Below are 15,071 nucleotides of genomic sequence, written 5' to 3' on the forward strand. Positions count from 1 at the left end.
ACATTTGATAATGATCAAATGTACAAAGGTCTTTCAATATGTGCCAATTACCCAAAAGGAGCAAACACTACCTTAATCAATAGTATAGATTCACCATAAGATTTGGAAAAAATAAATAAGAATGTAAATAACATGTTAGTACCTTTGCTGTGGTGAGTTTCCAGTGGAAAGCCACTCACAAGATTTAAATCAATGATGCTTTTTCTGAAAAGAAAATGTATGTATTTTATTCCAGGCCAACTAAAAACTTGTAATATACTTAAGAAAGTAGAACATTGCAAGAGACATTTATGTTACTTTGTAAAAAGGTTATTTCAACATTATCATTAATTTATTAGTACAAAACTAGCTAATTTCCCCAAGGTTCTTACTATTTGAAAGCACAACTTGAGGCTTCTGAAGTACAATTATTGGGAAATGACTAAAAAGTTTAAATTGTAATAAATGTAATAATCTTTCTTTGACTTCTGCTAATAGCACAATCAATCTGAAAACATTAGTTGTACCTTGTACAGATTGTAAAATGAAAATATTTTTCCCTTACATAATTATTTTAATGTGTGTACATACATATATGATTCAAAACTGTTAAAAGATAAATGTTATTTATGAGATTAGTGCTTCAATATATGTAAACAGCTAGAATCTAAAATTCCTAAAAATTTATAAACAATACTATATTTCTAGAGATTATATAAAGGTCAGAAATAATTTAAGGAAAATTCTATTTCTATCTGTGGCATTGCCCACAAACTCCATATATTCATAAAACCTGAGAACAGGTCTGTGTGATCTGGAAGTTTTAATGATTTTTTTGCTTTCAAAATGCATGATTTGGTGACCATGTAAGACAACTCAGAGTAGCAGTGAATTTATAGAAGCATATTTTGACAGATGTCACATGTGATTTTCTGTTTTTCTCAAGTGTTTCTGGAGAGCAGGGAGGGTTTGGACGTACAAATTTGAATAGGAGTCTGGAAAGGGGAAGCAGTTGTTGATTGGGCAAAATCCAATTATTCATCCTGACAAAATGACCAGAAAATTGTAAATTTTGCATTTAAATACATTTTTCTTATTTAACATCTCTCTTAATTCATGTTCTAACCAAACTGGTTCCTTTTGCTTGCTTTATTATTTATTTTTCCTTTGCTCTTAGTCCCATGTTGGACCTCGTTTAACTTTCCAAGGACAAGAGTCATTTTCTGCATATAAAATATTCTGTGGACTAGTGATCCTATACACACTGTTATAAAACAGTAAAGCCTGGAAAAAGTAAGCAACCAAATGGAAACATTAGGAGAGGAACGGTAAAGGTACTATCTGTCTCTATTTTCATTCATTTGTATTTTGTTTACTTCTCATAAAACTCCCATCTACTAGTGCAGTATCTAAAATGTTAGTTCTGAAGCATTATTGAGTCAGCTCAGAATTCATCTTTGGTGGCTAGGGTGAATATTTGTACCCTGACGCTGAGAATATACCAGGGACAAAATAGGTCTCAATAAAATACCAGGTTCATATAAACGAAAACCACTTAGATATAGACACATTTGAAAACTTCAATATTTTCATTACTTTATCAGGAATATAGAGTTTCACAACTGTATTATGTTAATGTGCATCATTATAGGAAAAATGAAGCAATACTTTGTCACTGCTTAACTAGCAAGCTTTGGGAAGTTATTTCTGCTTGCTTTCTTCTGACTTAAGATAATGTTCTTGACATTACAGAAAATACCATCATAAAACTTTTATTTAATTGTACTTTTATTCACCAAACTTAATCTAATTCAAAATTCTAGAATTTATAACTTGAATATATAGATTTATTTTTAATAAAAAGAAAATCAAGTTTTGTACCATAAACCCAAACATTTACTTTAAGATATTAATGAGAGATTTTATAAGGAAAGACATTTCATTGTTAATGTTTCCTAGCTAAGGAAAAATATAGCTATGTTCTTCAACTGTTCACTTTAGATATTCAATTTTCTTGAATTTGGCATCTATAAAAATGACCTGAACTATAGGAGGTTACACACAATAAAATTACCAAATGTTTGGAAATTAAGAATTTAAAAATCAGGCTAATGTCTTCTGGAGAGTTTTCCTGCAAATATTTTGAATTAGAGCACTAAAGAATACTAAGTACCATATAAAGTCTTCTCTATGTCTACATGAATCTTTAAATTGTAATTCTCATCCATTGTTGTTATATTATGTTTGAAAATAAACACCCCCAAATTACACAAGCAACTAAAGATCCATAGCTAAATCCCCCTTTAGTGAAAAAAAATGCCTCAGTTGAACAATAAACCTGATTAATATCAGGCCTTATTGCAATGCAGTGCTAATTGACAAAATCATTATCAATGAATAAATGTGTTAGAGAATGGCTTTAACCCTTCAAAAATCATTATGCTTCTCCTGAAATATTTTTCATGTATTAAACTCAATATGCCATTTTGTTCTTTTTAGCATTGTAAATATATGCACTTCTTTTAAAATTTTCTTCCCATAATTTCTAATTTCAAATCCCTTTATTTACAGATAACTCAACTACACAGTTTTAGAATCAATAGTAAATCAATGATTGATTTGGTCTTATTTACCATGACCTAACAAATAATAGTAGTTTTTAAACTGTTGGTAGTTGACCTCAAAACAGTAATTTTTATCCACTGAAGGTTTTCAAATAAACGTAGGGAATCAAATATCTGAATCATTCATTTACATTTGTTTTGCACTTTAATGAATAGGTCTAAAATTAAATGAAGGCACAATGTTTTTAAGCATCTTAACCTTTTTATTATATTCAGTATTTTCTCATTACATTCAGATAATAAATACTACCCTTGATAAATACAGAAAAAGTAGACTTTGTTGTTCTCATAAATTTTATACCTATTTGTAAGTTGCAATTGTCTATGTAAAAAATAATAATTTTCAGATTTCTTCTGCTGATATTGAACACAAATGCAATACATGCATAGGAGTATCCATGTATTTTCCTTTTCTTTCTAGAATTCTTTTTTTCATTACTTTTATGTCATGTCCACAGTGCTAAATTCTTTCATTATAAAGCAAAAATGCATGAATTCTACATCTGGGAGCTCAAAGTCTAAGGAGCACATGCAAATATATGACTAACACATATCAAGATTTTTATTCTTTTACTAATTGAATGCTTATTGAAGCCTTCCATGAGCCTGTCTATCAATCACTGTTAATAAAATAGTGCACAAAGTTGCCAAGGTCTTACCTCCATGTAATTTGACACTCATGAAAGATAAAGTGGGGAAACAGTCATTAATAAAAAATAATGCAAATAGGGAGTAAGTGTAAACTGTGGTATTGGGAAGGACAGATAAATGGTATATATGAATAGGACGTATTATTTTGGAGTAAGGAATCACTGACATTTAGAAAGAAATGACTTCAGTGAACAGCTGAAGTTTTACAAAGAGTAAATGAAGAAAGAGAAAAGAAAACTTAAAACCAAATCTACTGGGAGTTAACTAAAACCATACTCTTCAGAATGCTAACAAATAAAAATAAATAATTTATGAGAAAAAAGCTAAATACATGATGCTTGTTCACTTCATGAAAGAAGTGAACAAGTTTTTATTAAATTTTTAAGTATCGGTTGGTTTTTATTTTCACTTCATTTAGAATATTGAATATTGAGTGTCCATTTTAGTAAGCAATTAGGTAAGTGAAACAAGTTAGCAAAATAGTTCTAAAATTTCCTTAATTATAGTCTTACAAAACTATGACAAATTTAACAAAATAATAATTTTAAATGAAAAGACATATACCATTTATGAAGGGTTTACTATGCACAAAAATGCTGCCAAATTCTTGCAGATTGCTCATTGCTTTATTATTTAAAATTCATAGCAACATTTTAAAAAACATGATATGAAACCAGACCCAAAATGACATTATAAGGAAATTAGTATGCAGAAAGACCCAGTCCTATTAAATTCCTATACCCCATTCCTGAAGATGTTACTCTCCTAGAGAATACTGAATATGATTGAACACTGATCCATGTAAAAAGTGGCAACAGAGGCATTTGTTAAGAGTCCCCAGAGAAACAGCTCTTATACTGCTACTGAGAAGCAAACAGTTTGCTTGTAAGTCACTAAGGATAATTGTAAGTGGTACCACTCTCATATTCACCCCTTGATTCCTGGACCCATGAATCTTGGCTCTGGAAGAAATAATGTTTTTTATCAGATGCTGATTCAGAGCATATACAGCCTTCTGGAGAAATTGCCTTGGCCCTCCCAGTTATTTCCACCTAGCTGATACAGCAACAGTGTCATCAAAAGGATATTCTACCTTTCTCTCAAGCCAGCTTCTTCAGGATGTTGGGGAGCAAGGTAAGATTAGAGATCTCCACCAGTATGTACCTACTGCTGCATTTCTTTGGCTGCAGAGTGATCAGTAGCAGTGCTGTGTGGAATAACATGACAGTGAATAAGACATTCTGTAAGTCCTTGAGTGGTAGTATTGTCAGAAATATTGTGTGCAGAGAAAGAAAATCATACCCAGAGTATCTGTTCCAGTAAAAATAAAATGTCACTTCCTCTCCTGGTGGAAGGGATCCAATGTAACCAACCTGCTATTAAGTAGCTGGCTGATCATCCAGTGAATGATGCCATATTGGGGATTTGTTTTTGGTCTCTACTACTGTCATGTTGGGAACTCATCTGTGGCCATAATTAGGTCTGCTGTGGTGAGTAGAAATCTATGTTCCTGGGTAAGCACAGAACCTGCTTCTCTGCCACCATGAGAACATGGGATGATGACAAGGATGACTGGGTAAATAAACTGGTATCTAAATAGGGTCATCCTACATACTTAATTATTAAAATCTTTCTCTGCTGAAGTCTCCCCTTAGAGGGCATTTGCATGGGACACCTACATATGCACATTTTTTTTCCCTCCAGAAAGGTCTATCCACATTCCTCTTCCCAAACTTCCTTGTCATGGATTTTCTTTCCATCATTTTCCTTCCAAGTCCCTGACCCTGAAATAAATCATTAACCAAAGCTCACAAATCAGTATATTATTACACATCTGGCTGCTGTTTCACTCTAAGTAAAATGAATAACCAGGAGTCACTCTTCCAAGCTATAACCCACTGGAAGGATATTTCTTTACAACTTTCTGTCAGGGATGTCCAAGAAAAGGTCTTTTGTGCTACACTCATACATTTTCAAGTGGTAGCTGTGGATTGTACATAACCACCTGTGAACCAAGGCACCAAGGTCCACTCTTCCCTCCTTCATCAACTGATTACAGTAATCTCCATATGAGGCTCAGAGACAGGAAGAATGCAATAGAAGTGGGGACCATGGACAGTGGGGAAAATTCTTCATGTTATTTATGTGTGCCTTCAGGGCCTGCTCAGACATGATCACATGTCTATCATTCCATCTGAAAATGGAGTGCTGTCATAGAAGCCAAATTTTATGGTTTGGTGAGACAGATAACAAAAGTTCAAAATAAGAAGCTTATGGTACATGGTAACTTGGTGGTCTCCACTTAAGTGTTCAGTCTCTACTTAGACCTAGTAGCAGGTCAGGAGTTATTTCTCAAAAGAAAAGAAGCTATCTAGTTACATTCAGAGATTGGCAGAGTTTTGCTGTAAAATCTCAAAACCCATCTATCTCTGCTTACCAAAGACTAAAAATAGCATTTTAAATTGACACTGACATTTTAAGTATCATTGGATCTGCTATGTTTTAAGTGAAGAGATATTTATTCAAAAGCCATGATCTGTTGTACAGCCTTATTTGAACCTGTGTCCCAGTAGAAACTAGCAGTTCTTTGAGTCATTCAGTGAATGGGCCAGATTAACAAACTCAAATGTTGACTACTCCAAACAAAGAGACCGATTAGAACTGTGCTTCAGTTTTTGGTTGTAGGAGAGGCTGGATATAACAATTTTTCCTTCACTTTGGAAGACCATGGAAGTTTTGTCAGACCTATTACACTTTCTGACATGTAAATGTCTTACCAATAACTTTATAGTAGTTGCTACTCATTAGTTTCAATTGATATAATGTCATCAAAGTAATGGAAAATGTGGAATCTTCTGGAATAGGAGCAATCAAGTTCTCTGCAAACTAAATTATGCATAGAGCTGGAGTTTTGATATACCTCAGACATAGGACAATGAAGGTGTGTACTGACCTTGCTAGCTAATAGCAAACTGCTTCTGGTGGTCCTTATGGACAGTGATGGAGAAAAAAGCATTTACCAAATCAATAGCTGCATACCAGGTATCATGGGATGTGTTAATTTGCTCAAGCAGTAAAACCACAGCTGGTATAGTAACTGCAGTTAAAGTTAAACTTTTTTTGAAAATTCACTGCCACTCTCCAAAATCTATTTGTACTCTCCATTAGCCAAATAGGCAAATTCAATGAAGATATGTTCGGCATCACCACTTGTACATCCTTCAAGTCCTGACTCATGATATTAATCTCTGAAATCCCTCCAGGAATGCAATATTGATTTTAGCTCACTATTTATCTAGGTAGAAACAATCTAGTAGATTTCACTTGGTCTTTTTTCTCATAATATCCCTCATGACATATATCAGGGCACCAATAAGAAAATTCGACCAGTTACAGAACACATGTATTTGCATTATGCTCTGGGAAACTAGGAAAGTTATCACAGGATGGTTTCAGAAACCTAGAGGGTCCACTGTGAGGAGAACCTAATTTAAATACCATTGATGTTCTAACCTACTCAGACTAGAATGCTATGTGACGTTTTGGATCTCCTGGAGTTAGTGTTAGCTCAGAGGCAGTGCCTAGTAATTTTCAAGAGGATTGATTATTTCCTTTTTCTCAATTAACAATTAACCTATTAAAAGACTACAAGTCTCTTTGTGGAAGACTGGAAGCAGGATTAAGAACATCATTTTTGATACTGTGTCAATGTTCTTGTTCAATGGAAACTGGCTGGTCTTCCATTCAATGGGCTCTAGATCTATAAATTAGCTCAAATCTAGGAATAGAAGGAGGGACTCTGACTCTCCTTATCATTATTCAACTTATATGCTTCTTCACCTGACCTAGAACATTTTTAATACAAATCAAGGAAGAATTATTTAGGCTTTATATCTATTTCATTACTAGCAACATCAGAAAATTTTATTCCTTCTTCTTAACTAACAAAATAAGCAAAACCAGGCAAAGACACATCAAAGAAAGAAAATCTCAGACCAATATCTCTAATGAACATAGATGCAAAAATTCTCAATAAAATTCTGGCAAATTGAATACAAAAACATATCAAAAAGATTGTGCACCATGATCAAGTGGGATTCATCCCAGGGATGCAAGGTTGGTTCAACATATGGAAATCAATAAATGTAATTCATCACATCAATAGACTCAAAGATAAGAATCATATGATCATCTCAATACATGTAGAAAAAGCATTTGACAAAATATAGCACCCATATGTGTTCAAAACACTAGAAAAACTAAGGATAACAGGAACATATCTCTTATTAGTTGTTCAAAATATTACATAGCTCTTGACATATCATATTTAATACATTGGATTCAAGTGAGTTATGAACTCCCATTTTTACCCCACATACAGATTGCAGAATCACATCGGTTATACATCCATGTTTTTAGAGGATAGGAAAGGAAGCAGAATACAACAGACACTAGTATGGCAGTATGCAAACATCATTCTAAATGGAGAAAAATTGAAGGCATTCCCTCTAAAAATTGGAACAAGACAGGGATGCCCTCTTTCACCACTTCTATTTAACATAGTTCTTGAAACACTGGTGAGAGCAATCAGATGAAATAAATTAAAAGGATATATATAGGAAAAGAAGAAATTAAACTAGCACTATTTGCTGACAATATGATTCTATACCTAGAAGACCCCCCCAAAAAAGAAAACTCCACATGAAAACTTCTAGAACTAGTTAATGAATTCAGCAAAGTAGTAGGATATAAAATCAACGCCCATAAATCAAAGGCATTTGTGTATATCAGTTACAAAGCCTCTTAGAAAGAAATGAGGAAAACTACCCCATTCCCAATAACCTCAAAAAAAAAAGATACTTGGGAATCAACTTAACAAAAGAGGTAAAAGATCTATGCAATGAAAACTACAGAACCCTAAAGAGAGAAATCAAAGAAGACCTTAGAAGATGTAAAGATCTACCTTGCTCTTGGATAGGCAGAATTTATATTATCAAAATGACCATACTACCAAAAGTACTATACAGATTTAGTGCAATTCCTATCAAAATCCCAATGGCATTCCTCATAGAAATAGAAAAAGCAATCATGAAATTCATCTGTAAAAATAAGAGACCCAGAATAGCTAAAGCAATCTTAAGCAGAAAGAGTGAAGCAGGTGGCATCACTATCCCAGACCTTAAAATATACTACAGAGCAATAGTAACAAAAACAGCATGGTATTGGCACCAAAACAGACTGGTAGACCAATGGTACAGAATAGAGGACCATAGACTAATCCACAAAATTACAATTATCTTACATTAGACAAAGGTGCCAAAAACATGCACTGGAGAAAAGATAGCATCTTCAACAAATGGTGCTGGAAAAACTAGAAATCTATATGCAAAAAAATGAAATTAAGCCCCTATCTCTTACCATGCACAAAACAACTCAAAATGAATCAAGGACCTAAGAATTAAACCAGAGTCACTGCTTCTAATAGAAGAAAAAATAGGCCCTAATCTTCATCATGTGGGATTAGGACCCAAGTTCCTTAATAAACTCCTATAGTGCAAAAATTAAAACCAAGAATCAATAAATGGAATTAACTCAAACTAAAAAGTTTCTTCTCAGAAAAATAAACAATCTGTGAGGTGAATAGAGAGCCTACATCTTGGGAGCAAGTTTTTACCCCTCACACATCAGATAGAGCATTAGTCTCTAGTGTATATAAAGAACTCAAAAAGCTAAGCACCAAAATAAATAAATAAATAAATAAACAAACAAACCAAATAACCCAATCAACAAATAGGCCAAGTACCTGAACTGACACTTCTCAGAAGAGGTTATACAATCAATCAACAAATACATATAAAAAAATCCTCATCATCTCTAGCAATTACAGAAATGCAAATCAAAACTACTCTAAGACACTATCTCACTCCAGTCAGAATGGAAGCTATTATGAAGACAAACAACAAGAAGTGTTGGAAAGGATGTGAGAGAAAGAGTACACTCATACATTGCTGGAGGGACTGCAAATTGGTGTATGGAGATTCCTTGGAAATCTGGGAATGGAACCACCATTCGACCCAGCTATCCCTCTCCTCAGACTATACCAAAAGGACTTAAAAAACAGCATACTACAGGGATACAGCCACATCAATGTTTATAACAGCACAATTCCCAATAGCTAAACTGTGGAACCAACCTAGATGCCCTTCAGCAGATGAATGGATAAAAAAATGTGATATATATATATATATATATATAAAATATATATAAATGGAATTTTATTTGGCAATAAAAGATAATAAAATCATGGTATGTGCAGGTAAATGGATGGTGTTGGAGAAGATAATGCTAAGAGAAGTTAGCCAACACCCCCACCCCCCAAAAAATGCCGAATGTTTTCTCGGATATAAGCAGGCTGATTCGTAGTAGGGTAGGGAGGGGGAGCATGGGAGAAATAGATGAATTCTAGATAGGGAAGAGGTGTGGGAGGGAAAGGAAGGGGGCAGGGGATTATCAAGGATGGTGGAATGTGATAGACATCATTATCCAAAGTACATGTATGAAGACACGAATTGAGTGTCAACATACTTTATATACAAACAGAGATGAAAAATTGTGGTATATATGTGTAATACAAATTGTATTGCATTCCACTGTCCTTTTATTTAATAAATAAAAAAAGCAAGTGCTCCATCTAAAAACTAGCTTTCTAGTTTATAAATAGGAAAATAATATCTGGCTTACTATTATGATTTATAAATTAAAAAATTGGTTCATAAGAATAACACATAATGAATGCTAAAAATTATACAATTTTATGATAATGTATTAATGATTTTCAGAAGTGTAATACATGTTCAAAAGAATCAGAATATTTGTAAAATTATATTTCATTCAATCATTAGCAATTTTAGGATATTTTAATCCTAAAATATTGAAGGCATTATAACCTAGGACTGATTATTTCCTTTTCCTCATTTCACACTTAACCTTTTAAAAGGCTACTTGTTAAAGAAAAGATTAATGTGCCTTGTGCTTTTCTAAATTATTTAGCAATGATCTGTTAAAACTGGTAGATGAGTTTTAATTTTGAATCAACCTGTTTATTACTGAAAAGAAAATTCATTTTCTTATTCTACTTATGTAGAATTCTGTACAGAAAATATTATATCAATTTCAAAATATAGTGTTATTTATGAAGATAGTAGAAGGGTGACTATGTTTTAAGAACAGCTAATCATACATGATAAGACTTGTGTTAGGGTTCTCCAACAAAACAGTACCAATAGAATGTGTATATATATGCCAATAGAAACACATACACACACACACACACACACACACACACACACACACACACGACATGAAAAAGAGATTTTATTTCAAAGAATTGGTTCACATATTTGTGATGGCTGAAAAGTCTGCAATTTTCAATGCAGCTAAGAACTAAGAGACCTAGGGAAGAGTCTTGATGTTGTACCCTGAGTTTAAAGGCTGTCTGGAGGCAGAATTGCTTCTTTCTCAGGAGAACTAACAAATATTCTTCTAAACCCTTAAGTTAATTGGATGAGACTGAACCACATTATAGAGATTAATATGCTTAATTCAAAGTCTAGTGATTTAAATACCAATCATAGCTAAAAAAGTGTCTTCACAGAGACATCTAGAATGGTGTTTTACCAAATATCTGACTACCATAGCCTATTCAAGTTAAAATATAAATTGGCCATCACAAGAAAAAAATATGTGATTTTGAGTGCATAAGACAAACCTATTGTCTAGTAATATGTTAATTTTCACCTAAATATAGTGATAGCTAAGATCTCAACTTTGAAGACCCAATAAGAGTGAGCATATTATTCTTTGGTCACTTGAATAAAGAATCCAAAAATCTTTACAGTTTCAAAGTTGAAAGAAATAAAATTATTTTTGCCAATTAAATATGAGTCATTATAATAATTATTGATGTGTTTCAAATAATTATTTCATATACAATTACAGTTTTAGGGAGAAAAATAGAAAAAAATCTGATTTACTGATCAATTTAAATGTTCTTTTCAATGAAAAACAAAAAGGCAATATATTATATAACTATAGAAACTATGACTTCCTTTTTTATGGGCACATTATTCCTAATACTGCAACCTCTTATAACACACTGAACACACAGTGATTTGTTTGTTTATATGTATCTCTTCTTCTAAATTATCAGATCTTGGAGACCAGGGATGATATCTTGTCTTTCCTTATATACCTAGCACATGTCAGAGTGCCCAGTGTGCCCTTAACAAATGTTTATTGAATAGAATCATACATTGAAGTTTGAAAAATGATTGTGCATAAAGATAATATTTGTTCCAAACATATTTGGTTTGTTTTCATTGCAGTCCTTAAGAGATAAACACAAACTTAGTGACTTAATATAACACAATCATATTATTTTATGGGTTTGCAGCTTGTCAACAGGCTATTTCATTCTGGAGGCTCAGGTGAGAATCAGGCTCGTTGATTATTCAATTGTTGATATAATTCAGCTCCTTTTGGTTCTAGGACTGAGTTCCACAGGTTATTGATGATTCTCACTACTAGCTTCTTGGATCCTAGGGGATATCTGCATGGGTTGGCATGTTGTCTCCTTCTGCTTGCTTCAAAACCAGTGATAGTATGTCAAGTTTCTTTCATAAATGGAATACCAACTACCTTTTCTATCATCAAATCTCTCTAACCCTTACTTTTATGCCCTCTTCAGCTTTAAAGATATCATTTGATTATATTATGCTCTCCTAGATAATCCAGAATAAACTCCCTCTTTAAGGTCTGCAATCTTAATTAAATTTACACAGCCACCTTTGCCATGAACAATTATATTTCACAGTTTCCAGAGATTGGGGCATTGGCATCTGGGGCATTTACCAATCTACCATATGTAGTATCTTCTGTATTATCCTTGTCTTGTCAGAGAAAATATTGAGAGAGGAAGGTGATATGTTATGCTAAAATTCTCTCTTGTCAATTATGGAGCTTTATCCCCAATCAGACTTTCATGAGTATTAAATCTTTCTGTTGTACCAAAATGTCATTTTCTCAATGCTATGGTGCGAATGCTTGTCCCTTCTAAAATTCATGTTGGAATTTAATTGACATTATAACAATATTAAAAGGTGAAACCCTAAGAGATGATTAGGTCAGAAGGGTCCCACAGGTTAGAATGATGCCATTATACAAGTATAAGTTCTGTTCCCTGTTAGCCTCCCTTGGCTTCCCACCTTCTGCCATGAGATGACATAGAGTCCTCTCCAGATGTTGACCTCTTGATCTTGGAATTCCCAGCCTCTAGAACTGTGAGAAATAAATTTCTGTCAATTGTAAATTACACAGCTTCAGGTATATTAAATATAGCTTATTTAATTTAAGCTACTAAATACTTTAGTTAAAGCCTCATTCATAGCTGCAAAGAATGGACTGAGGAAAGCCTTTAATTAATTCTTATGGGACTCTCTGGATTTAGCATGAAAAATCGTCATCAAGTAAAAGCAAACAAAGTTTGTTGTGGCTTTTAAAACAAGTAGTAAAAATTATTTGTATTTTGTAAGTAATAAATGAACATATAGGTACAAAGTATGTACACATTCAAAATAAAGATGAGTAATAACTAGAAAGAAGAGCAGGAGAGCAGGAAGCATATATAGCATATATACTAATAAGCTCTCATCTTTATTTCCTTCTTTATGGTTGAACATAAGCTTTTAGACCCAAAGTGAAATTGATGTTAGACAATAAACTATGTGCATAGTATAAACAGAAATAAAAATCCTATCCTCTGCACTAACAGTTATAAAACTATGTAGGAAAATAGGCATTGCAGCCTATGGAATATATAGCAAATATGTATATATTGGCAATTGCTATCTTACAGATTCAATGGTCACTTTATTCAGCCACTCACTTCATGATGAGACTTGGCATAGCTACACACCCTGATAAATTTATATCAAACCAAGTTGCACATCATTAGAGATAAGTAGACAGTTTCTTGATGTGCTCTAAAGTTTCTGGATTACTTTTTGAGTATGAAAATATAACATCTAATAGCTATATTTGCAATTAGCAGGTGATATGCTGCAGTTGGCATTAAGAAGAGGAAAAAATACCGTAAGCACAAAGCAATGCCTTCCTAATGATGTACTTTCTAAGGAGGTACCTTAACTATGTGAAACAAAAACTAATGAATTATTCATTTTAAATGTGACCATTTCAATACAAGCAGCTCGGTGTCTATCTAAAGCACAACCCCAAAAGATCACAAAAAGTAACATGGAAAAATTTATAATATAATAATAATTATATTTCTCTCTTTAAAAACTTATTTAAAACTATAATAAACATTGTTAATGCTAATCTTACCTTAAATAAAATTATAACTATATTGTGAGGGTAAAGCAAAACTATCTACAAATTAATTTTCCCAAGTATAGTAAATGCTTTGCAAAACAGAAAAAATTTTCAAATTTTTATTGATTGTATTTTTAATTTTTTCTTAGATTGAGAGATGAAACAAATGTTCAACTTTAAAAACATACCCTCAGTAATTATTATGCATATTCATGAGAGATCAAATCATAATATTCAAAACTAGCAGATAATCCTCTAAATATAAATAAATATATATAAGCCATTCTATAGCTTATTTAAGCCACTAAATACTTTACTTTAGTTAAAGCCACATTCATATGAAAATATTTCCAATATTGAATCTCTGTGTCTCGCTGCTGTAGCCATAGAATCAGTCTTATCTGAAAGATTTAATTAAATTAAGAGAGAAACTCAATATATATACATAAAACAAATAATTTTCCTCATTGATGCAGATATGTGTTCATATTTTCATAGACAGATATCCACAGGTAAAACTATTACCCACATACAAAAACTGTGGAAGTTGTCTTTATTATAATTTGCTCTAATTCAGGAGCTATAATTTGAACAAAAGGTAAGATGGATAAGAGAAACACAAAGTTTAAGAATTAGGATATCTATGCCTTTGTTCCATCTGAAGATAGCCTTTTAATTCTATTGGGTAAATCACTTAACCTCTCTAGATTTTGGATTCCTCATCTTTAAAAAGAGTCTTAAATAAGTCCATTATCTCTAAAAAATTGGCTCATTCCTGGCAGACACTGTGTATACTTTCAGATAACATCAGATCTGTCTGGTTTCTCTGCTATAGCCAGCCTAGACTACCCCACAAATAGCAGCTCTAACCATCTGGAAACTAGGAAATAAACCTGCTTTTCATACATGACTTAGATCAGAGATTTTTTTAACTGATATGTACATAAGCATCACGTAGAGGCTTTCTTTAAAGATGCTGACTTCCATGTCCTAGCATCAGTGACTTGATTCAGTGGATATGTGGTAAGGTATAAGCATCTGCATGTTAATCATCATCTCAGAAGGTTCTCATGCAGGTGATTTCCAGACTGTATTTTGAGAAACACCTTCCCACACCTGACAGAAACCATAACTTCATGGTGAGCCTCATCTTCAGTGTGAGCCATCAACATTTATCCTTGGATTCTGGTTCTAATTCTATCAGAGTGGCTGGTATGGGCTTGATTGGCAGGTGGTAAAGTCTGGTTTCTGAGAGGAGAACATGAAGAATAGGAGCATCAGGAGAAAACAGTGTGGAATCAGGAAGGCCTGACAGATGAAGACCTAGAAACCAAACAAAGTGCTCTGGAGGGCATGCTACCTTGCAGTCTGTCCCAACAGGGCCTTCAAGCAGTCACTCATTGGCTATTGGATGTCCCTAAAGGACCT

The sequence above is a fragment of the Spermophilus citellus genome (genome assembly GCF_964194105.1).
Source record: "Spermophilus citellus genome assembly, chromosome: 9".
Classification (NCBI taxonomy): domain Eukaryota; kingdom Metazoa; phylum Chordata; class Mammalia; order Rodentia; family Sciuridae; genus Spermophilus; species Spermophilus citellus.